Source organism: Bombina bombina, chromosome 1, assembly GCF_027579735.1.
Source record: "Bombina bombina isolate aBomBom1 chromosome 1, aBomBom1.pri, whole genome shotgun sequence".
NCBI classification, from domain to species: Eukaryota; Metazoa; Chordata; class Amphibia; order Anura; family Bombinatoridae; genus Bombina; species Bombina bombina.
This window is the reverse complement of record NC_069499.1, coordinates 592189908-592213574: the sequence shown is the minus strand read 5'-3', so window position 1 is coordinate 592213574 and position 23667 is coordinate 592189908. Positions and strand designations below refer to the sequence as shown.

Sequence of the window (23667 nt, the reverse complement as noted above, 5' to 3'; positions counted from 1 at the left end):
GGGGCACACATCAGTCCTGATTAAGAAGGTCCTCAAAAGATGTATGCCCTTGATCTTTAAAAGTATCTGACTAAATAATTGAGAGCTGTCAGATTGATAATCTACAGTATTTGTGTGTACCAAAAACATTTGACTTACAAAATCCCAAACAAAACAGTGACTTCCTTTAACAAAATGAACTTTATCTTCTGAAGGGGAATCAGAAAATTTTACAGCATTGATGACAAAACGAAGACCTTGAAGAAGCCAAATCAACACCAACTGACGAACTTGCGGAAATGGGTACATTGCAAAAAAGAGATCAGGGATCAGTCCTGGGCATGGCACAACTTTAATCCATATCCTCATCTACAAGATAAGTGTGAACGTGCAACACACTAAGATCTGTGCAAATCCAGATCTAAGTGTGTTGCACTTTCACAAAAAGGAAATCAAATGTAGGTAGTAGGTACAAATCCCCAACTCTGGAATTCCAAAATCTATAATTACTACAAAATCCAACCTTTATAAAATAAAAATTATTAAAAACTACAAATTTCCCACACAATTAAGTCAAACGTATCTGCTTGAATCTTTGGGGCTCCTCTATATTTAAAACAAGTTACCTTTATAAATTACAGTACTCTACTATATTTATGATGGTACTAGGTTTAAAAAAAAAAAAAAAAAGTAATACAAACTATATAAAACTGCCTTTAGATTGAGTGTATAAAGTGTATTACAATATACAAATATTGCCTAAAGGACATATGATATTGTTGTTTACACTTGGCGTATTTTTTAACAGATGCAAACATACAAATATTCCAAAATCCAAACATTTTCCGGTCTCAAGCAAACTGAACACCATACGTACCAAATTGTAAAGTACTATTAGATAAAATACAAAATAAAGAAAACTAGGCCCGGAAATGCAAACAAAAACAAGACAACAAAAGCAAGAAAATAAAAGGGAAATAGATAAAAACAATAGGAAAAAATAAATCCCGAAATATAATAAAAGAAAAAAAGCACAATAAAGTACCAACGTAAAACAAACATTACTCATCAGCTCACGTGAGCCGCAAAGAAAACGGAGTTTAATTTGTTGGGGAGTTATATACAATTAGTTGATTAGCTCAAATCCCAATAGTTGTATTTTCTTTCCTGACAGAAAAGTTGACTGTTAATACAATCATCACGCGTTAAACCATGATCCAGTAAATCATCTTTGTATTGTACAATATATAGTAGACTAGGTATCCCACAGACTCCGTTAACGTGCATATGCTACTCAGGCCCAAAACTTGCATGGGCTCTGCCCAATCTCAAACTATCCTATCCGAGGCGCTAGAGTATTTGATTCTCTCCCTCAATATCTCTCTGACTTCAGTCAAGTCTACTGCTTAAGCTTCGTCACCTAGTTTGGTTGGCTGCAAACGGAATAATACGGGAAAGCAGTGCTATAAATAACTCGTAAGCTCACTGGCTGCACCTGGGACAACTAGAAAGCACGTGTCAACGAGCAACCAATTGTCATAATTAAGGCCCTCGAGGGCCACAGGAGACAGCCCTCCTATTAGATCAACAGTCTGTTCAGCCATTCTTAACGTTACGTCATACCAAAATACCACCCTTCCTTAACGATTGGATAAAAAAGCAGTCAGGGCGTGGCCAAGAAGGTTCAGAGATGCGGCAAAACCACTCAAGGGTTGAGTGACGTTTCTTTTACCAAATTATAGCTTTTATAGTCACAGTCTAGACAGTGGTTGGTGGATATGGCCGTGTGGGTGACGCCTTCCAAGAGAGCGATCGGAGCATTGACCAATAAGCAAACGGACGCAGTGCAAGGAGGTGCGCGGGATGGCGGTCGCTTGTTGTGTTGGGGCGCGTAGGAGTGTCTGAGATTACTGGAGAAAACGGGAACGGGGAACAGGTGAGTAATGCAATGACGTTAGATCTATGTGTAAGAGTATATGTATGGATCTGTATGAAACATAACGTATATATGCAGTGCATAATGTACATTTCAGCATGTGCTGGGTACATGTAGGTATACCTGCGCACTCTGCATCCCGTCAACCTGCACGTTTTACAGCCAGTTAATGCCGTATCCCTACGTTCAAGTCCTGCTGCTCTTCTCAGCAGCTGGGTCCAGCTGTCTTGCAGCTCCCCTGTGTAAACTTGCATGCTAAGCAGACTCCTGTTTACACCTGACTAGCCTTTGCACAAACCAGCATGGACAGCATACTCCTATAAGCCTTAGCGCCCTGCAGCCCCCTGTTGCCACAGCTCTTGCGCCCCGCAGCCCCCTGTTGCCACAGCTCTTTCGCCCCGCAGCCCCCTGTTGCCACAGCTCTTGCGCCCCGCAGCCCCCTGTTGCCTCAGCTCTTGAGCCCCGCAGCCCCCTGTCGCCTCAGCTCTTGCGCCCCGCAGCCCCCTGTCGCCTCAGCTCTTGCGCCCCTCAGCCCCCTGTCGCCTCAGCTCTTGCGCCCCGCAGCCCCCTGTCGCCTCAGCTCTTGCGCCCCGCAGCCCCCTGTCGCCTCAGCTCTTGCGCCCCGCAGCCCCCTGTCGCCTCAGCTCTTGCGCCCCGCAGCCCCCTGTCGCCTCAGCTCTTGCGCCCCGCAGCCCCCTGTCGCCTCAGCTCTTGCGCCCCGCAGCCCCCTGTCGCCTCAGCTCTTGCGCCCCGCAGCCCCCTGTCGCCTCAGCTCTTGCGCCCCGCAGCCCCCCTGTCGCCTCAGCTCTTGCGCCCCGCAGCCGCCCCCCTGTCGCCTCAGCTCTTGCGCCCCTCAGCAGCCCCCCTGTCGCCTCGGCTCTTGCGCCCCTCAGCAGCCCCCCTGTCGCCTCGGCTCTTGCGCCCCTCAGCAGCCCCCCTGTCGCCTCGGCTCTTGCGCCCCTCAGCAGCCCCCCTGTCGCCTCGGCTCTTGCGCCCCTCAGCAGCCCCCCTGTCGCCTCGGCTCTTGCGCCCCTCAGCAGCCCCCCTGTCGCCTCGGCTCTTGCGCCCCTCAGCATCCCCCCTGTCGCCTCGGCTCTTGCGCCCCTCAGCAGCCCCCCTGTCGCCTCGGCTCTTGCGCCCCTCAGCAGCCCCCCTGTCGCCTCGGCTCTTGCGCCCCTCAGCAGCCCCCCTGTCGCCTCGGCTCTTGCGCCCCTCAGCAGCCCCCCTGTCGCCTCGGCTCTTGCGCCCCTCAGCAGCCCCCCTGTCGCCTCGGCTCTTGCGCCCCTCAGCAGCCCCCCCTGTCGCCTCGGCGCTTGCGCCCCTCAGCAGCCCCCCTGTCGCCTCGGCGCTTGCGCCCCTCAGCAGCCCCCCTGTTTTTGAAGAAAACAGTGAAATGTCAATTTTGATGAATTAAAGTGCCCTTGTTTTTAATCTGTTTATTAAAAACCAGGCACTAATTTATCAAAATAGACCTTCACTTTAAAAAACTTTCATTATACCAATATTTAGTTTGGGGATAATGGTTTCAGAGAGATTTTATTTCAAACTGACCTAATTTCTGTGTTCTTTCCCATAGGCAACTGTTTGAAAATGTAAACAATGTAGTTCACTCCACTGTATTGATACACACCTGGTTCACTTTTATTATTATCTGGTATTTGTAGAGTGCCAACAGATTCCACAGCGCTGTAAGCATAGTCGGTGTACAGGATAGCTTTTGTAGGGGTCAAGTGGGTAGAGGGCCCTGACGACACTTTTAGTGTTGGTACGTTTAACTTCCACTGAGTGCCTGCCAAAAGCCACATGTCCAAAGTACAGTTGAATGCAAACTGTACACAGATCACTCCCCCCCCCCCAATATTTCTAAGTGGTGGGGAAAACAGGCAACTATGTCTAGAAGGTGATTCTTATTGTATTCTTCCTGTTGACTTTAAATGTTATAAGCTTTACATTTTCTTACTAAATTGAATGGAAGATGCTTTTATTTCTCAAGTTAACTGGCTATTGTTTACATGGGCAGCATATAGACTGCTCATAAATACAAGTAGGCTTATTAATTAATATGCCTGCTTAAACCATACAATGAAATCACAGGGAAGCTGTCAGTTATTTTCTTAAATTAATTTCTAACTCTAGCAAATAGATCATTGGGTAAATGTATAGTGTTATAAGTAATTCAAGTGTTAAGTCTCACAAAAGGGGAATTGTACTACAAAAAGGTAATTATTGAACTGACAAATATGAACAATTTTTGGCTAAATAGTTCCTATATACTATGAAACAAAGGATCCAGCTAGATCTGTAAAAGTAATCCATAGCACCATATATCAGACTGAAAATGCTATGAGTTAGGGAATTCAATTCTGTTTTTGTCTTTAATAAATGGCTTTAGGTTTTTGGGTCCTGTAGTTTTTTTCAGTAGTGTCATTGTTTAGGTAAACTCTTATATTTGGTAATATAATTTGTAAATAGATCTCATATGAAAATGCTGCTAACATGTTGCTGACAGCTGTGTATAATAAAATGATGAGAGAATCAACATTTGAAATTTCTATGTATTTGCTACTTTGGAGAGATTGTTATATATGTTAAAACTAATGAAACATTTCACTTGTTTGAATTCATATTGTATTTCTTTTTGAGAAGTAAACACTTGATAAAATACCTTGGATGATTTTGTTGTGTGTGGCCTCTGCTTTAGGCTCGACAATCTTGGGCTAAAATTGTTCGTTTAATCATGCTCTTTTTTGGATGCTTAAAGGGATATGAAACCCACATTTTTTGATGATTCAGATAGAGCATGACATTTTAAGCAACTTTCTAATTTACTCCTATTATTATTTTTTCTTCATTCTCTTGGTATGCTTTGTTGAATGAGCAGCAATGCACTTCTGGTTGCTGACTGAACACATGCGTGAGCCAATGACAAAAAATAAAATAAAAAATAAATAAAATCTATCTATATCAACTAGAACCCAGGTTCTTTGCTGGTCCTAAAGTTTCATATGTAAAACTTTCATCAAAGGATAACAAGAGAAGGAAGCAAATTAAATATAAGTAAATTGGAAAGTTGTTTGAAATTGTATTCTCTATCAGAATCATGAAAGAAAATTTTGGGGTTTCATGTCCCTTTTGATAAGAGTAGTTCTTTACTTGAACTTTGTGGATGCTCTACCTTTTTAATGCACTGCTCCAATCATGTACCTTCATGCTTGAACAGTAGAGCACATCATGATGTGACATCATCCGTCTCATAAAGCAGCCTGTGTCAATCATTTGATAGAAAAAGAGGATTGTGCAAAATGTAAAAAAGTAGTTTACACAGATTGATCTCCAGATACTTTGATGGTTTACTATGGTTCCCTGTGTAAGAGGCAGTATTCTTTTAAAGTATATAGTGATTGCTGATAGTGGCATTTAATTACAGTAATAAATATTGGCAAATGTTTTACTGGAGATTATGCATGGTCAGACCTCTGAATGGGAGAGAGCCAGCACAATATCGGTATAAAAATGTTACTATGGATTTTACATATTTATAAAGGATTTAGATGCCAATCAGAATGTTGACGAGTTAGTCACATTTCTTTTAGTAGCAGGTATGTTTGGTTGCATTTGTATGTAGAATAAGATTAAGAGCTAGGATTAAATGTATAGGAACATGGCTCACTGGCTACCAGGAATGGTTAATTTGGTAAAATTACTGCAAATCATAGCTGACGTTTCCTTTAAAAATAATTATAACTGGGAAAGAAAAGAGCACCCCCTTGAGCAAGTACACATCAGTGTCTCAACCCCAAAAAACAGAGAAAGGGGTTTACCCATTTTGAAAACCTAACTTTTAACATGAATGAATAAAATAAAACCGTCAATGTTAGATTCAATATTTCATCCAAATATACTAATCAGAGAAGAGCACAAAATGGGTAATTATCCCCATTACAATGTGTAACACTATGAAAAAGGCCTTTGAAAAAGCTATGATCCAAAACGCGCGTCAGGCGTAGTCCTCCCCTTACCAAAGCAACTCAGGTTAGCAGAGAAATACCCTGCATTTTTAAAAATTACAGTAGAGCAACATTATAGTTTAGCAGATCCCCAATCCCCTTTTTGCTCCCTTGTTTAGGATTAATAGCCACAGATAGCCATTAGTAAGGGATCTTTTGCATTGTGATACACACTGTAATGGGGATAATTACCCATTTTGTGCTCTTCTCTTTGTATATTTGGATGGAATATTGAATCTGACGTTGCTGTGGTATTTTGGGTTGGACTCGGCAATAATCTTTTAAGTTGCTGTTTTATTTAATTCATTAATAATAAAAGTTATGTTTTAATATTGGCAACCCACTTTCTCTGTTTTGTGGGGTTGAGACACAGATTTGTACTTATCTTTGAGTGCTTAGGGGATGCTCTTTTCTTTCTCCATTATAATTATCTATATATTTTACCATCCAGCACAGACTGATTGGACTCTGTACTGTCAGGTAGTTTTATTGTTGAGCTCCACCCAGTATTTCAACTTATTTTGTTTCCTTTAAATTAACTGTTCAATAGTACACAGTGTAGCTAGTCATGCAGGCCATAAAGATTGCAATCAATAACATTTGTAGAGAAAAATGTAATCAATCACCTGTATGGTACACACAATAGCAGTTAAAATTATTATAATTTGGTACATGATGTAGTAAACTGAATGTATAAGGCAAAAGTGTTTTTTTTTTTTTTTTTTTTTTTTTTTTTTTTTTTTTAATTAGAAGCTTGACAAGGGTCTTTATATATTCATTGTTGCAGATCATACTTTGATCTGAGATGTCATCACAGAAAATGCAGCATGTCTGCAGAAAGAACCGGACACATGCAGGATATGTTAGTGCTTTTGCTTTGCCACCTTGCTCCACATCAAGCTGCTCTCTGGTTGCACTGTATACGTTTTCCTTAACACAGGGCAGCCAGAGTGAAGTGCTGTTTGAAGAGAACAATCGTCAAACGTGGAGCAGCGCTGCATTGCGGCAGTGCATTAATTGATGACTGGCTATCAGGGATTTTTTTAATCCCGCCCACTAGCCTTTCCTGGACTGCAAAGCTGTGATTCATGTGAGCAATTCACCTTTTTTGTTACTATATTTTTATTTTAGAATTTTGTTATTTTAAACCAAGAGCAAAGGAAACACATTTTTTTTAAGAGACAATTTAATAATGTATAGAATTGCTTTATTCTCCAGTTAAACACCTTTCAGTTGAGCTGATGGTTTAGTGCAACTGCCTAATTTAAAATTGAATTGCATTTCAAAATGACATGCAGAAAATGTTTCAATAAAAAAAATCACATTGCAAAAAGTAGAAAAGTTCTGCCTCTAGGGCTTTGGTCCTTTGGGCTCAGTGTCCCTTTAAGCTTAGTAAATATCACAAATTATTTCTTTAGTGATTCAGATAGATCATGACATTTTAAGCAACTTTCTAATTTACTCCTATTATCAAATTGTCTTCATTCTCTTGGTATCTTTATTTGAAATGCAAGAATGTAATTTTAGTTGCCGGCCCATTTTTGATGGACAACCTGGGTTGTTCTTGATGATTGGTGGATAAATTCATCCACCAAGAAAAAGAGTGCTTTCCAGAGTCTGAACCAAAAAAAGATTAGATGCCTTCTTTTTCCAATAAAGATAAGAGAACAAAGAGAAATTGATAATAGGAGTAAATTAGAAAGTTGCTTAAAATTGCATGCTCTATCTGAATCACGAAAGAAAAAATTTGGGTTCAGTGTCTCTTTAAGCTGAACTGAATACTCATCTATGGAAAAATGGTAATTGTTTATAGAGATACAACACTCAAACACTCTAAAGCCAAATCCCAGAGAAAAACAAATGGTTTAACCTCTAAAACCAAATTTAATGTCAGACAAGGTAGATTGGTATTCTGGGGTGGCGCTCAACAAAGGAGAGCTAAGAGATCAATGTGGCAGGAATTACAATCAAAGGTGGTTAGTTCTGTTCCGAACTTAAATATATTATGAAAATCCTAGTATAATTAATAGATTCTAGTATTATCTCTTTGGGTCTCTAGAAAAGTAGCATGTATGCGTTTAAATGTAACTGGGCAAGATAAATAGCAAAAAACTAGTCCAATATAAATATTTGGAAAGCGGTTTAAACAGATCGAACTGGTTGAATAAAATAATATTTATTAATATAGTTAATATAACATCAGTAGAAATAAGAATAAAAATAACGATGCCGGCATCTAAAAACAAACACAAGTAACAGTATTGGAAATGTATCCAAATATGTGCAAAAGTATAAGGATATGTTTTTTCTCAACTGTAGCAAATAATCACAAATGTGGATCACACAAGATTCTTAAACCTGTATAGTCCTGTTATGAAGGCCAAAATATCCAGAGGTTGTCTGATCTTTGAAAATTTGTGGCCAGAGACTCCGGGTAGTATGTGTCCTCTTTTCCTCGGTGTTAAAAGTCAATGCAGCGTTCTCTGCAAACAATGATGGATGCTATGATCCGCGTGTGTGCACACACACAGTTCCGGGCTGGAATGGAGAAGTTGTTCCGGTGCAGGTAACTCTTAAGTGTTCACACTGAATAAGGTAAAGAACCGAAGTTCAGACAGAGTACTGATCACACAGGTGGATTCGTATGAGTAGGTCCCGGGGCAGGAATTATACATATAGAGCCAGCTTAAACCAGGTTATATTAGCTGCTCAATGTACCTGTCCTACCTGCTTACGAATCCAATCTGTAGTTAATACTTAGATAAATTTTGTACACAGGAGCAATCGGCAAATTCTACGCGTTTCAGCCGCCAGGGGCCTTTATCAAGATCCTGCACCGGAACAACTTCTCCATTCCAGCCCGGAACTGTGTGTGTGCACACGCGGATCACAGCATCCATCATTGTTTGCAGAGAACGCTGCATTGACTTTTAACACAGAGGAAAAGAGGACACATACTACCCGGAGTCTCTGGCCACAAATTTTCAAAGATCAGACAACCTCTGGATATTTTGGCCTTCATAACAGGACTATACAGGTTTAAGAATCTTGTGTGATCCACATTTGTGATTATTTGCTACAGTTGAGAAAACATATCCTTATACTTTTGCACATATTTGGATACATTTCCAATACTGTTACTTGTTACTTGTGTTTGTTTTTAGATGCCGGCATCGTTATTTTTATTCTTATTTCTACTGATGTTATATTAACTATATTAATAAATATTATTTTATTCAACCAGTTCGATCTGTTTAAACCGCTTTCCAAATATTTATATTGGACTAGTTTTTTGCTATTTATCTTGCCCAGTTACATTTAAACGCATACATGCTACTTTTCTAGAGACCCAAAGAGATAATAATACTAGAATCTATTAATTATACTAGGATTTTCATAATATATTTAAGTTCGGAACAGAACTAACCACCTTTGATTGTAATTCCTGCCACATTGATCTCTTAGCTCTCCTTTTGTTGAGCGTCACCCCAGAATACCAATCTACCTTGAATACTCATCTATGCTTTAATCGCATTTGTAATGCGTTGGTCGCCAGTTGCGCATGCATCTTCAAAGGAATGTTGGCTGCACGCGCAGCCAAAATATTTCACCTGGATGCAGCGTTGGCAAACCCGAAGCCTTAAAAAAACACACGCAACCACCCGCACAAATATAGAAAATCACGTAACCGCCCACAAGAAATAAATAAAAAACACGTAACTGCCCGCACAAAGTATAACAAAAAACCTAACCTCCCGCATGAAGTAATAACAGACACCTAAACCGCAAACCCCATACATCACAAAATAAAAAAGTAATTATTAACCCCTAATCCGCAAATAACATCATTAAATTTTAACCCCTTAACCGCCACCCCCTCACTTTGTAATAAACCTAATTAACCCCTAAACCCCCAACCCCCAACATCGCAATAAACCTAATTAGCGCCACATAACATTAACCTATTAACCCCTAAACGGCCAAACCCCCACATCGCAATTAACCTATTAACTCCTAAACCGCTGCCCCCCCCCCCCCCCACAAATAACAGAATTTATGCTTACCTGATTACTTTCTCCAACGGTGTGTCCGGTCCACGGCGTCATCCTTACTTGTGGGAATATCTCTTCCCCAACAGGAAATGGCAAAGAGTCCCAGCAAAAGCTGTCCATATAGTCCCTCCTAGGCTCCGCCCACCCCAGTCATTCGACCGACGGACAGGAGGAAAAAACAGGAGAAACCATAGGGTGCCGTGGTGACTGTAGTTAGAGAAAATAATTCATCAAACCTGATTAAAAAAACCAGGGCGGGCCGTGGACCGGACACACCGTTGGAGAAAGTAATTTATCAGGTAAGCATAAATTCTGTTTTCTCCAGCATTGGTGTGTCCGGTCCACGGCGTCATCCTTACTTGTGGGAACCAATACCAAAGCTTTAGGACACGGATGAAGGGAGGGAGCAAATCAGGTTACCTAAACAGAAGGCACCACGGCTTGCAAAACCTTTCTCCCAAAAATAGCCTCCAAAGAAGCAAAAGTATCAAATTTGTAAAATTTGGCAAAAGTGTGCAGTGAAGACCAAGTCGCTGCCTTACATATCTGATCAACAGAAGCCTCGTTCTTGAAGGCCCATGTGGAAGCCACAGCCCTAGTAGAGTGAGCTGTGATTCTTTCAGGAGGCTGCTGTCCGGCAGTCTCGTAAGCCAATCGGATGATGCTTTTAAGCCAAAAGGAAAGAGAGGTAGCAGTCGCTTTTTGACCTCTCCTTTTACCAGAATAGACGACAAACAGAGAAGATGTTTGTCTGAACTCTTTTGTAGCTTCTAAATAGAATTTTAGAGCACGGACTACGTCTAAATTGTGTAACAAACGTTCCTTCTGTGAAACTGGATTCGGACACAAAGAAGGTACAACTATCTCCTGGTTAATATTTTTGTTGGAAACAACCTTTGGAAGAAAACCAGGCTTAGTACGCAAAACAACCTTATCTGAATGGAACACCAGATAGGGCGGAGAGCACTGCAGAGCAGATAACTCTGAAACTCTTCTAGCAGAAGAAATAGCAACCAAAAACAAAACTTTCCAAGATAACATCTTGATATCTATGGAATGTAAAGGTTCAAACGGAACCCCTTGGAGAACTGAAAGAACTAGTTTTAAACTCCAGGGAGGAGTCAAAGGTCTGTAAACAGGCTTAATCCTAACCAGAGCCTGAACAAATGCTTGAACATCTGGCACAGCTGCCAGTCGTTTGTGTAACAAGACGGATAAAGCAGAAATCTGTCCCTTTAGAGAACTCGCTGATAATCCCTTATCCAAACCCTCTTGTAGGAAGAAAAGGATCCTAGGAATCTTAATCTTACTCCATGAGAATCCCTTGGATTCACACCAACAGATATATCTTTTCCATATTTTATGGTAAATCTTTCTAGTTACAGGTTTTCTGGCTTGTACCAGAGTATCTATCACAGAATCCGAAAACCCACGCTTAGATAAAATCAAGCGTTCAATTTCCAAGCCGTCAGCTGGAGAGAGACTAGATTTGGATGTTCGAATGGACCCTGTACCAGAAGATCCTGTCTCAAAGGTAGCTTCCATGGTGGAACCGATGACATATTCACCAGGTCTGCATACCAAGTCCTGCGTGGCCACGCAGGAGCTATCAAGATCACCGAGGCCCTCTCCTGCTTGATCCTGGTTACCAGCCTGGGAATGAGAGGAAACGGAAACACATAGGCTAGGTTGAAGGTCCAAGGCGCTACTAGTGCATCCACTAGAGCCGCTTTGGGATCCCTGGATCTGGACCCGTAGCAAGGAACGTTGAAGTTCCGACGAGACGCCATCAGATCCATGTCTGGAATGCCCCATAATTGAGTTAATTGGGCAAAGATCTCCGGGTGAAGTTCCCACTCCCCCGGATGGAATGTCTGACGACTCAGATAATCCGCCTCCCAGTTTTCCACTCCTGGGATGTGGATCGTAGATAGGTGGCAGGAGTGATCCTCCGCCCATTCTATTATTTTGGTCACTTCTCTCATCGCCAGGGAACTCCTTGTTCCCCCCCTGATGATTGATATAAGCAACAGTCGTCATGTTGTCTGATTGGAATCTTATAAATCTGGCCTTTGCTAGTTGAGGCCAAGCCCTGAGAGCATTGAATATCGCTCTCAGTTCCAGAATGTTTATCGGGAGAAGAGACTCTTCCCGAGACCATAGTCCCTGAGCTTTCAGGGATTCCCAGACCGCGCCCCAGCCCACTAGACTGGCGTCGGTCGTGACGATGACCCACTCTGGTCTGCGGAAGCTCATTCCCTGGGACAAGTGGTCCAGGGTTAGCCACCAACGGAGTGAGTCTCTGGTCTTCTGATCTACTTGAATCACTGGAGACAAGTCTGTATAGTCCCCATTCCACTGTTTCAGCATGCACAGTTGTAATGGTCTTAGATGAATTCGCGCAAAAGGAACTATGTCCATTGCTGCAACCATCAACCCTACCACTTCCATGCACTGAGCTACGGAAGGACGTGGAATAGAATGAAGAACTTGACAAGCGTTTAGAAGCTTGGACTTTCTGACTTCTGTCAGGAAAATCCTCATTTCTAAAGAATCTATTATTGTTCCCAAGAAAGGAACTCTTGTCGACGGAGACAGGGAACTTTTTTCTATGTTCACCTTCCATCCGTGAGATCTGAGAAAGGCCAGAACGATGTCTGTGTGAGCCTTTGCCTTTGAGAGAGATGACGCTTGTATCAGAATGTCGTCCAAGTAAGGTACTACTGCAATGCCCCTTGGTCTTAGGACCGCTAGAAGGGACCCGAGTACCTTTGTGAAAATCCTTGGAGCAGTGGCTAACCCGAATGGGAGCTCCACAAACTGGTAATGTTTGTCCAGAAAGGCGAACCTTAGGAACTGATGATGATCCTTGTGGATAGGAATATGTAGATACGCATCCTTTAGATCCACGGTAGTCATAAATTGACCTTCCTGGATTGTAGGTAGAATCGTTCGAATGGTTTCCATTTTGAACGATGGAACCCTGAGAAATTTGTTTAGGATCTTTAAATCCAGAATTGGTCTGAAAGTTCCCTCTTTTTTGGGAACCACAAACAGATTTGAGTAAAATCCCATTCCCTGTTCCGCCGTTGGAACTGGGTGTATCACTCCCATTTTTTAACAGGTCTTCTACACAATGCAAGAATGCCTGTCTTTTTATTTGGTTTAAGGATAAGTGAGACATGTGGAACCTTCCCCTTGGGGGTAGTTCCTTGAATTCCAGAAGATAACCCTGAGAGACTATTTCTAGTGCCCAGGGATCCTGAACATCTCTTGCCCAAGCCTGAGCAAAGAGAGAGAGTCTGCCCCCTACTAGATCCGGTCTCGGATCGGGGGCTACTCCTTCATGCTGTCTTGTTAGCAGCAGCAGGCTTCTTGGCCTGCTTACCCTTGTTCCAGCCTTGCATGGGTTTCCAGGCTGGTTTGGTTTGTGAAGCATTACCCTCTTGTTTAGAGGATGCAGAGTTGGAAGCCGGTCCGTTCCTGAAATTGCGAAAGGAACGAAAATTAGACTTATTCTTGGCTTTGAAAGGCCTATCTTGCGGGAGGGCGTGGCCCTTTCCCCCAGTGATGTCTGAGATAATCTCTTTCAATTCTGATCCAAAGAGAGTTTTACCCTTGAAGGGGATATTAAGCAATATTGTCTTGGAAGATACATCCGCTGACCAACAGGCCCATTTATCAAGCTCCGTATGGAGCTTGAAGGGCCGTGTTTCTGGCGAGTCTTCAGACTCGCCAGAAACACAACTTATGAAGCAGCGGTCTAAAGACCGCTGCTCCATAACCCTGTCCGCCTGCTCTGAACAGGCGGACAGGAATCGCCGGACATCAACCCGATCGAATACGATCGGGTTGATTGACAGCTCCCTGCTGGCGGCCGATTGGCCGCGAGTCAGCAGGGGGGCGGCGTTGCACCAGCAGCTCTTGTGAGCTGCTGGTGCAATGTTAAATGCGGAGAGCGTATTGCTCTCCGCATTTAGCGAGGTCTTGCGGACCTGATCCGCAGTGTCGGATCAGGTCCGCAAGCCTCGCTAAATGCGGAGAGCAATACGCTCTCCGCATTTAACATTGCACCAGCAGCTCACAAGAGCTGCTGGTGCAACGCCGCCCCCTGCTGACTCGCGGCCAATCGGCCGCCAGCAGGGAGCTGTCAATCAACCCGATCGTATTCGATCGGGTTGATGTCCGGCGATTCCTGTCCGCCTGTTCAGAGCAGGCGGACAGGGTTATGGAGCAGCGGTCTTTAGACCGCTGCTTCATAAGTTGTTTTTCGGGCGTGTCTGAAGACTCGCCAGAAACACGGCCCTTCAAGCTCCATACGGAGCTTGATAAATGGGCCTGTTGGTCAGCGGATGTATCTTCCAAGACAATATTGCTTAATATCCCCTTCAAGGTAAAACTCTCTTTGGATCAGAATTGAAAGAGATTATCTCAGACATCACTGGGGGAAAGGGCCACGCCCTCCCGCAAGATAGGCCTTTCAAAGCCAAGAATAAGTCTAATTTTCGTTCCTTTCGCAATTTCAGGAACGGACCGGCTTCCAACTCTGCATCCTCTAAACAAGAGGGTAATGCTTCACAAACCAAACCAGCCTGGAAACCCATGCAAGGCTGGAACAAGGGTAAGCAGGCCAAGAAGCCTGCTGCTGCTAACAAGACAGCATGAAGGAGTAGCCCCCGATCCGAGACCGGATCTAGTAGGGGGCAGACTCTCTCTCTTTGCTCAGGCTTGGGCAAGAGATGTTCAGGATCCCTGGGCACTAGAAATAGTCTCTCAGGGTTATCTTCTGGAATTCAAGGAACTACCCCCAAGGGGAAGGTTCCACATGTCTCACTTATCCTTAAACCAAATAAAAAGACAGGCATTCTTGCATTGTGTAGAAGACCTGTTAAAAAATGGAGTGATACACCCAGTTCCAACGGCGGAACAGGGAATGGGATTTTACTCAAATCTGTTTGTGGTTCCCAAAAAGAGGAACTTTCAGACCAATTCTGGATTTAAAGATCCTAAACAAATTTCTCAGGGTTCCATCGTTCAAAATGGAAACCATTCGAACGATTCTACCTACAATCCAGGAAGGTCAATTTATGACTACCGTGGATCTAAAGGATGCGTATCTACATATTCCTATCCACAAGGATCATCATCAGTTCCTAAGGTTCGCCTTTCTGGACAAACATTACCAGTTTGTGGAGCTCCCATTCGGGTTAGCCACTGCTCCAAGGATTTTCACAAAGGTACTCGGGTCCCTTCTAGCGGTCCTAAGACCAAGGGGCATTGCAGTAGTACCTTACTTGGACGACATTCTGATACAAGCGTCATCTCTCTCAAAGGCAAAGGCTCACACAGACATCGTTCTGGCCTTTCTCAGATCTCACGGATGGAAGGTGAACATAGAAAAAAGTTCCCTGTCTCCGTCGACAAGAGTTCCTTTCTTGGGAACAATAATAGATTCTTTAGAAATGAGGATTTTCCTGACAGAAGTCAGAAAGTCCAAGCTTCTAAACGCTTGTCAAGTTCTTCATTCTATTCCACGTCCTTCCGTAGCTCAGTGCATGGAAGTGGTAGGGTTGATGGTTGCAGCAATGGACATAGTTCCTTTTGCGCGAATTCATCTAAGACCATTACAACTGTGCATGCTGAAACAGTGGAATGGGGACTATACAGACTTGTCTCCAGTGATTCAAGTAGATCAGAAGACCAGAGACTCACTCCGTTGGTGGCTAACCCTGGACCACCTGTCCCAGGGAATGAGCTTCCGCAGACCAGAGTGGGTCATCGTCACGACCGACGCCAGTCTAGTGGGCTGGGGCGCGGTCTGGGAATCCCTGAAAGCTCAGGGACTATGGTCTCGGGAAGAGTCTCTTCTCCCGATAAACATTCTGGAACTGAGAGCGATATTCAATGCTCTCAGGGCTTGGCCTCAACTTGGAAAGGCCAGATTTATAAGATTCCAATCAGACAACATGACAACTGTTGCTTATATCAATCATCAGGGGGGAACAAGGAGTTCCCTGGCGATGAGAGAAGTGACCAAAATAATAGAATGGGCGGAGGATCACTCCTGCCACCTATCTACGATCCACATCCCAGGAGTGGAAAACTGGGAGGCGGATTATCTGAGTCGTCAGACATTCCATCCGGGGGAGTGGGAACTTCACCCGGAGATCTTTGCCCAATTAACTCAATTATGGGCATTCCAGACATGGATCTGATGGCGTCTCGTCGGAACTTCAACGTTCCTTGCTACGGGTCCAGATCCAGGGATCCCAAAGCGGCTCTAGTGGATGCACTAGTAGCGCCTTGGACCTTCAACCTAGCCTATGTGTTTCCGTTTCCTCTCATTCCCAGGCTGGTAACCAGGATCAAGCAGGAGAGGGCCTCGGTGATCTTGATAGCTCCTGCGTGGCCACGCAGGACTTGGTATGCAGACCTGGTGAATATGTCATCGGTTCCCCATGGAAGCTACCTTTGAGACAGGATCTTCTGGTACAGGGTCCATTCGAACATCCAAATCTAGTCTCTCTCCAGCTGACGGCTTGGAAATTGAACGCTTGATTTTATCTAAGCGTGGGTTTTCGGATTCTGTGATAGATACTCTGGTACAAGCCAGAAAACCTGTAACTAGAAAGATTTACCATAAATATATGGAAAAGATATATCTGTTGGTGTGAATCCAAGGGATTCTCATGGAGTAAGATTAAGATTCCTAGGATCCTTTTCTTCCTACAAGAGGGTTTGGATAAGGGATTATCAGCGAGTTCTCTAAAGGGACAGATTTCTGCTTTATCCGTCTTGTTACACAAACGACTGGCAGCTGTGCCAGATGTTCAAGCATTTGTTCAGGCTCTGGTTAGGATTAAGCCTGTTTACAGACCTTTGACTCCTCCCTGGAGTTTAAAACTAGTTCTTTCAGTTCTCCAAGGGGTTCCGTTTGAACCTTTACATTCCATAGATATCAAGATGTTATCTTGGAAAGTTTTGTTTTTGGTTGCTATTTCTTCTGCTAGAAGAGTTTCAGAGTTATCTGCTCTGCAGTGCTCTCCGCCCTATCTGGTGTTCCATTCAGATAAGGTTGTTTTGCGTACTAAGCCTGGTTTTCTTCCAAAGGTTGTTTCCAACAAAAATATTAACCAGGAGATAGTTGTACCTTCTTTGTGTCCGAATCCAGTTTCACAGAAGGAACGTTTGTTACACAATTTAGACGTAGTCCGTGCTCTAAAATTCTATTTAGAAGCTACAAAAGAGTTCAGACAAACATCTTCTCTGTTTGTCGTCTATTCTGGTAAAAGGAGAGGTCAAAAAGCGACTGCTACCTCTCTTTCCTTTTGGCTTAAAAGCATCATCCGATTGGCTTACGAGACTGCCGGACAGCAGCCTCCTGAAAGAATCACAGCTCACTCTACTAGGGCTGTGGCTTCCACATGGGCCTTCAAGAACGAGGCTTCTGTTGATCAGATATGTAAGGCAGCGACTTGGTCTTCACTGCACACTTTTGCCAAATTTTACAAATTTGATACTTTTGCTTCTTTGGAGGCTATTTTTGGGAGAAAGGTTTTGCAAGCCGTGGTGCCTTCTGTTTAGGTAACCTGATTTGCTCCCTCCCTTCATCCGTGTCCTAAAGCTTTGGTATTGGTTCCCACAAGTAAGGATGACGCCGTGGACCGGACACACCAATTCTGGAGAAAACAGAATTTATGCTTACCTGATAAATTACTTTCTCCAACGGGGTGTCCGGTCCACGGCCCGCCCGGGTTTTTTTAATCAGGTTTGATGAATTATTTTCTCTAACTACAGTCACCACGGCACCCTATGGTTTCTCCTGTTTTTTCCTCCTGTCCGTCGGTCGAATGACTGGGGTGGGCGGAGCCTAGGAGGGACTATATGGACAGCTTTTGCTGGGACTCTTTGCCATTTCCTGTTGGGGAAGAGATATTCCCACAAGTAAGGATGACGCCGTGGACCGGACACACCGTTGGAGAAAGTAATCAGGTAAGCATAAATTCTGTTATTTGTGGGGGGGGGGGGGCAGCGGTTTAGGAGTTAATAGGTTAATTGCGATGTGGGGGTTTGGCCGTTTAGGGGTTAATAGGTTAATGTTATGTGGCGCTAATTAGGTTTATTGCGATGTTGGGGGTTGGGGGTTTAGGGGTTAATTAGGTTTATTACAAAGTGAGGGGTGGCGGTTAAGGGGTTAAAATTTAATGATGTTATTTGCGGATTAGGGGTTAATAATTACTTTTTTATTTTGTGATGTATGGGGTTTGCGGTTTAGGTGTCTGTTATTACTTCATGCGGGAGGTTAGGTTTTTTGTTATACTTTGTGCGGGCAGTTAGTGTTTTTTATTTATTTCTTGTGGGCGGTTACGTGATTTTCTATATTTGTGCGGGTGGTTGCGTGTGTTTTTTAAGGCTTCGGGTTTGCCAACGCTGCATCCAGGTGAAATATTTTGGCTGCGCGTGCAGCCAACATTCCTTTGAAGATGCATGCGCAACTGGCGACCAACGCATTACAAATGCGATTAAAGCATAGATGAGTATTCAAGGTAGATTGGTATTCTGGGGTGACGCTCAACAAAAGGAGAGCTAAGAGATCAATGTGGCAGGAATTACAATCAAAGGTGGTTAGTTCTGTTCCGAACTTAAATATATTATGAAAATCCTAGTATAATTAATAGATTCTAGTATTATTATCTCTTTGGGTCTCTAGAAAAGTAGCATGTATGCGTTTAAATGTAACTGGGCAAGATAAATAGCAAAAAACTAGTCCAATATAAATATTTGGAAAGCGGTTTAAACAGATCGAACTGGTTGAATAAAATAATATTTATTAATATAGTTAATATAACATCAGTAGAAATAAGAATAAAAATAACGATGCCGGCATCTAAAAAAAACACAAGTAACAAGTAACAGTATTGGAAATGTATCCAAATATGTGCAAAAGTATAAGGATATGTTTTCTCAACTGTAGCAAATAATCACAAATGTGGATCACACAAGATTCTTAAACCTGTATAGTCCTGTTATGAAGGCCAAAATATCCAGAGGTTGTCTGATCTTTGAAAATTTGTGGCCAGAGACTCCGGGTAGTATGTGTCCTCTTTTCCTCTGTGTTAAAAGTCAATGCAGCGTTCTCTGCAAACAATGATGGATGCTGTGATCCGCGTGTGCACACACACAGTTCCGGGCTGGAATGGAGAAGTTGTTCCGGTGCAGGATCTTGATAAAGGCCCCTGGCGGCTGAAACGCGTAGAATTTGCCGATTGCTCCTGTGTACAAAATTTATCTAAGTATTAACTACAGATTGGATTCGTAAGCAGGTAGGACAGGTACATTGAGCAGCTAATATAACCTGTTTAAGCTGGCTCTATATGTATAATTCCTGCCCCGGGACCTACTCATACGAATCCACCTGTGTGATCAGTACTCTGTCTGAACTTCGGTTCTTTACCTTATTCAGTGTGAACACTTAAGAGTTACCTGCACCGGAACAACTTCTCCATTCCAGCCCGGAACTGTGTGTGTGCACACACGCGGATCATAGCATCCACATTGTTTGCAGAGAACGCTGCATTGACTTTTAACACCGAGGAAAAGAGGACACATACTACCCGGAGTCTCTGGCCACAAATTTTCAAAGATCAGACAACCTCTGGATATTTTGGCCTTCATAACAGGACTATACAGGTTTAAGAATCTTGTGTGATCCACATTTGTGATTATTTGCTACAGTTGAGAAAAAACATATCCTTATACTTTTGCACATATTTGGATACATTTCCAATACTGTTACTTGTGTTTGTTTTTAGATGCCGGCATCGTTTTTTTATTCTTATTTCTACTGATGTTATATTAACTATATTAATAAATATTATTTTATTCAACCAGTTCGATCTGTTTAAACCGCTTTCCAAATATTTATATTGGACTAGTTTTTTGCTATTTATCTTGCCCAGTTACATTTAAACGCATACATGCTACTTTTCTAGAGACCCAAAGAGTAATACTAGAATCTATTAATTATACTAGGATTTTCATAATATATTTAAGTTCGGAACAGAACTAACCACCTTTGATTGTAATTCCTGCCACATTGATCTCTTAGCTCTCTTTGTTGAGCGCCACCCCAGAATACCAATCTACCTTGTCTGACATTAAATTTGGTTTTAGAGGTTAAACCATTTGTTTTTCTCTGGGATTTGGCTTTAGAGTGTTTGAGTGTTGTATCTCTATAAACAATTACCATTTTTCCATAGATGAGTATTCAGTTCAGCTTAAAGAGACACTGAACCCAAATTTTTTCTTTCGTGATTCAGATAGAGCATGCAATTTTAAGCAACTTTCTAATTTACTCCTATTATCAATTTCTCTTTGTTCTCTTATCTTTATTGGAAAAGAAGGCATCTAATCTTTTTTTGGTTCAGATCTGGAAAGCACTCTTTTTCTTGGTGGATGAATTTATCCACCAATCATCAAGAACAACCCAGGTTGTCCATCAAAAATGGGCCGGCAACTAAAATTACATTCTTGCATTTCAAATAAAGATACCAAGAGAATGAAGACAATTTGATAATAGGAGTAAATTAGAAAGTTGTTTAAAATGTCATGATCTATCTGAATCACTAAAGAAATAATTTGTGATATTTACTAAGCTTAAAGGGACACTGAGCCCAAAGGACCAAAGCCCTAGAGGCAGAACTTTTCTACTTTTTGCAATGTGATTTTTTTTATTGAAACATTTTCTGCATGTCATTTTGAAATGCAATTCAATTTTAAATTAGGCAGTTGCATGCACTAAACCATCAGCTCAACTGAAAGGTGTTTAACTGGAGAATAAAGCAATTCTATACATTATTAAATTGTCTCTTAAAAAAAATGTGTTTCCTTTGCTCTTGGTTTAAAATAACAAAATTCTAAAATAAAAATATAGTAACAAAAAAGGTGAATTGCTCACATGAATCACAGCTTTGCAGTCCAGGAAAGGCTAGTGGGGGGATTAAAAAAATCCCTGATAGCCAGTCATCAATTAATGCACTGCCGCAATGCAGCGCTGCTCCACGTTTGACGATTGTTCTCTTCAAACAGCACTTCACTCTGGCTGCCCTGTGTTAAGGAAAACGTATACAGTGCAACCAGAGAGCAGCTTGATGTGGAGCAAGGTGGCAAAGCAAAAGCACTAACATATCCTGCATGTGTCCGGTTCTTTCTGCAGACATGCTGCATTTTCTGTGATGACATCTCAGATCAAAGTATGATCTGCAACAATGAATATATAAAGACCCTTGTCAAGCTTCTAATTAAAAAAAAAAAAAAAAAAAAAAAAAAAAAAAAAAAAACCACTTTTGCCTTATACATTCAGTTTACTACATCATGTACCAAATTATAATAATTTTAACTGCTATTGTGTGTACCATACAGGTGATTGATTACATTTTTCTCTACAAATGTTATTGATTGCAATCTTTATGGCCTGCATGACTAGCTACACTGTGTACTATTGAACAGTTATATTTAAAGGAAACAAAATAAGTTGAAATACTGGGTGGAGCTCAACAATATAAAACTACCTGACAGTACAGAGTCCAATCAGTCTGTGCTGGATGGTAAAATATATAGATAATTATAATGGAGAAAGAAAAGAGCATCCCTAAGCACTCAAAGATAAGTACAAATCTGTGTCTCAACCCACAAAACAGAGAAAGTGGGTTGCCAATATTAAAACATAACTTTTATTATTAATGAATTAAATAAAACAGCAACTTAAAAGATTATTGCCGAGTCCAACCCAAAATACCACAGCAACGTCAGATTCAATATTCCATCCAAATATACAAAGAGAAGAGCACAAAATGGGTAATTATCCCCATTACAGTGTGTATCACAATGCAAAGATCCCTTACTAATGGCTATCTGTGGCTATTAATCCTAAACAAGGGAGCAAAAAGGGGATTGGGGATCTGCTAAACTATAATGTTGCTCTACTGTAATTTTTAAAAATGCAGGGTATTTCTCTGCTAACCTGAGTTGCTTTGGTAAGGGGAGGACTACGCCTGACGCGCGTTTTGGATCATAGCTTTTTCAAAGGCCTTTTTCATAGTGTTACACATTGTAATGGGGATAATTACCCATTTTGTGCTCTTCTCTGATTAGATATTTGGATGAAATATTGAATCTAACATTGACGGTTTTATTTTATTCATTCATGTTAAAAGTTAGGTTTTCAAAATGGGGTAAACCCCTTTCTCTGTTTTTTGGGGTTGAGACACTGATGTGTACTTGCTCAAGGGGGTGCTCTTTTCTTTCCCAGTTATAATTATTTTTAAAGGAAACGTCAGCTATGATTTGCAGTAATTTTACCAAATTAACCATTCCTGGTAGCCAGTGAGCCATGTTCCTATACATTTAATCCTAGCTCTTAATCTTATTCTACATACAAATGCAACCAAACATACTGCTACTAAAAGAAATGTGACTAACTCGTCAACATTCTGATTGGCATCTAAATCCTTTATAAATATGTAAAATCCATAGTAACATTTTATACCGATATTGTGCTGGCTCTCTCCCATTCAGAGGTCTGACCATGCATAATCTCCAGTAAAACATTTGCCAATATTTATTACTGTAATTAAATGCCACTATCAGCAATCACTATATACTTTAAAAGAATACTGCCTCTTACACAGGGAACCATAGTAAACCATCAAAGTATCTGGAGATCAATCTGTGTAAACTACTTTTTTACATTTTGCACAATCCTCTTTTCTATCAAATGATTGACACAGGCTGCTTTATGAGACGGATGATGTCACATCATGATGTGCTCTACTGTTCAAGCATGAAGGTACATGATTGGAGCAGTGCATTAAAAAGGTAGAGCATCCACAAAGTTCAAGTAAAGAACTACTCTTATCAAAAGGGACATGAAACCCCAAAATTTTCTTTCATGATTCTGATAGAGAATACAATTTCAAACAACTTTCCAATTTACTTATATTTAATTTGCTTCCTTCTCTTGTTATCCTTTGATGAAAGTTTTACATATGAAACTTTAGGACCAGCAAGAACCTGGGTTCTAGTTGATATAGATAGATTTTATTTATTTTTTATTTTATTTTTTGTCATTGGCTCACGCATGTGTTCAGTCAGCAACCAGAAGTGCATTGCTGCTCATTCAAACAAAGCATACCAAGAGAATGAAGAAAAAATAATAATAGGAGTAAATTAGAAAGTTGCTTAAAATGTCATGCTCTATCTGAATCATCAAAAAATGTGGGTTTCATATCCCTTTAAGCATCCAAAAAAGAGCATGATTAAACGAACAATTTAGCCCAAGATTGTCGAGCCTAAAGCAGAGGCCACACACAACAAAATCATCCAAGGTATTTTATCAAGTGTTACTTCTCAAAAAGAAATACAATATGAATTCAAACAAGTGAAATGTTTCATTAGTTTTAACATATATAACAATCTCTCCAAAGTAGCAAATACATAGAAATTTCAAATGTTGATTCTCTCATCATTTTATTATACACAGCTGTCAGCAACATGTTAGCAGCATTTTCATATGAGATCTATTTACAAATTATATTACCAAATATAAGAGTTTACCTAAACAATGACACTACTGAAAAAAACTACAGGACCCAAAAACCTAAAGCCATTTATTAAAGACAAAAACAGAATTGAA

The 23667-nt window shown here is 41.4% G+C and overlaps 1 protein-coding gene across 1 annotated transcript in view; it reads left to right on the top strand.

The window, feature by feature from the left end:
• Positions 1 to 1722: 1722 nt before the first annotated feature.
• Positions 1723 to 23667, top strand: part of HDAC4 (histone deacetylase 4) — a gene marked incomplete in the record, with an annotated part of 933145 nt that continues 911200 nt past the window's right edge. The window contains 1 exon segment of the mRNA XM_053698885.1: positions 1723 to 1915.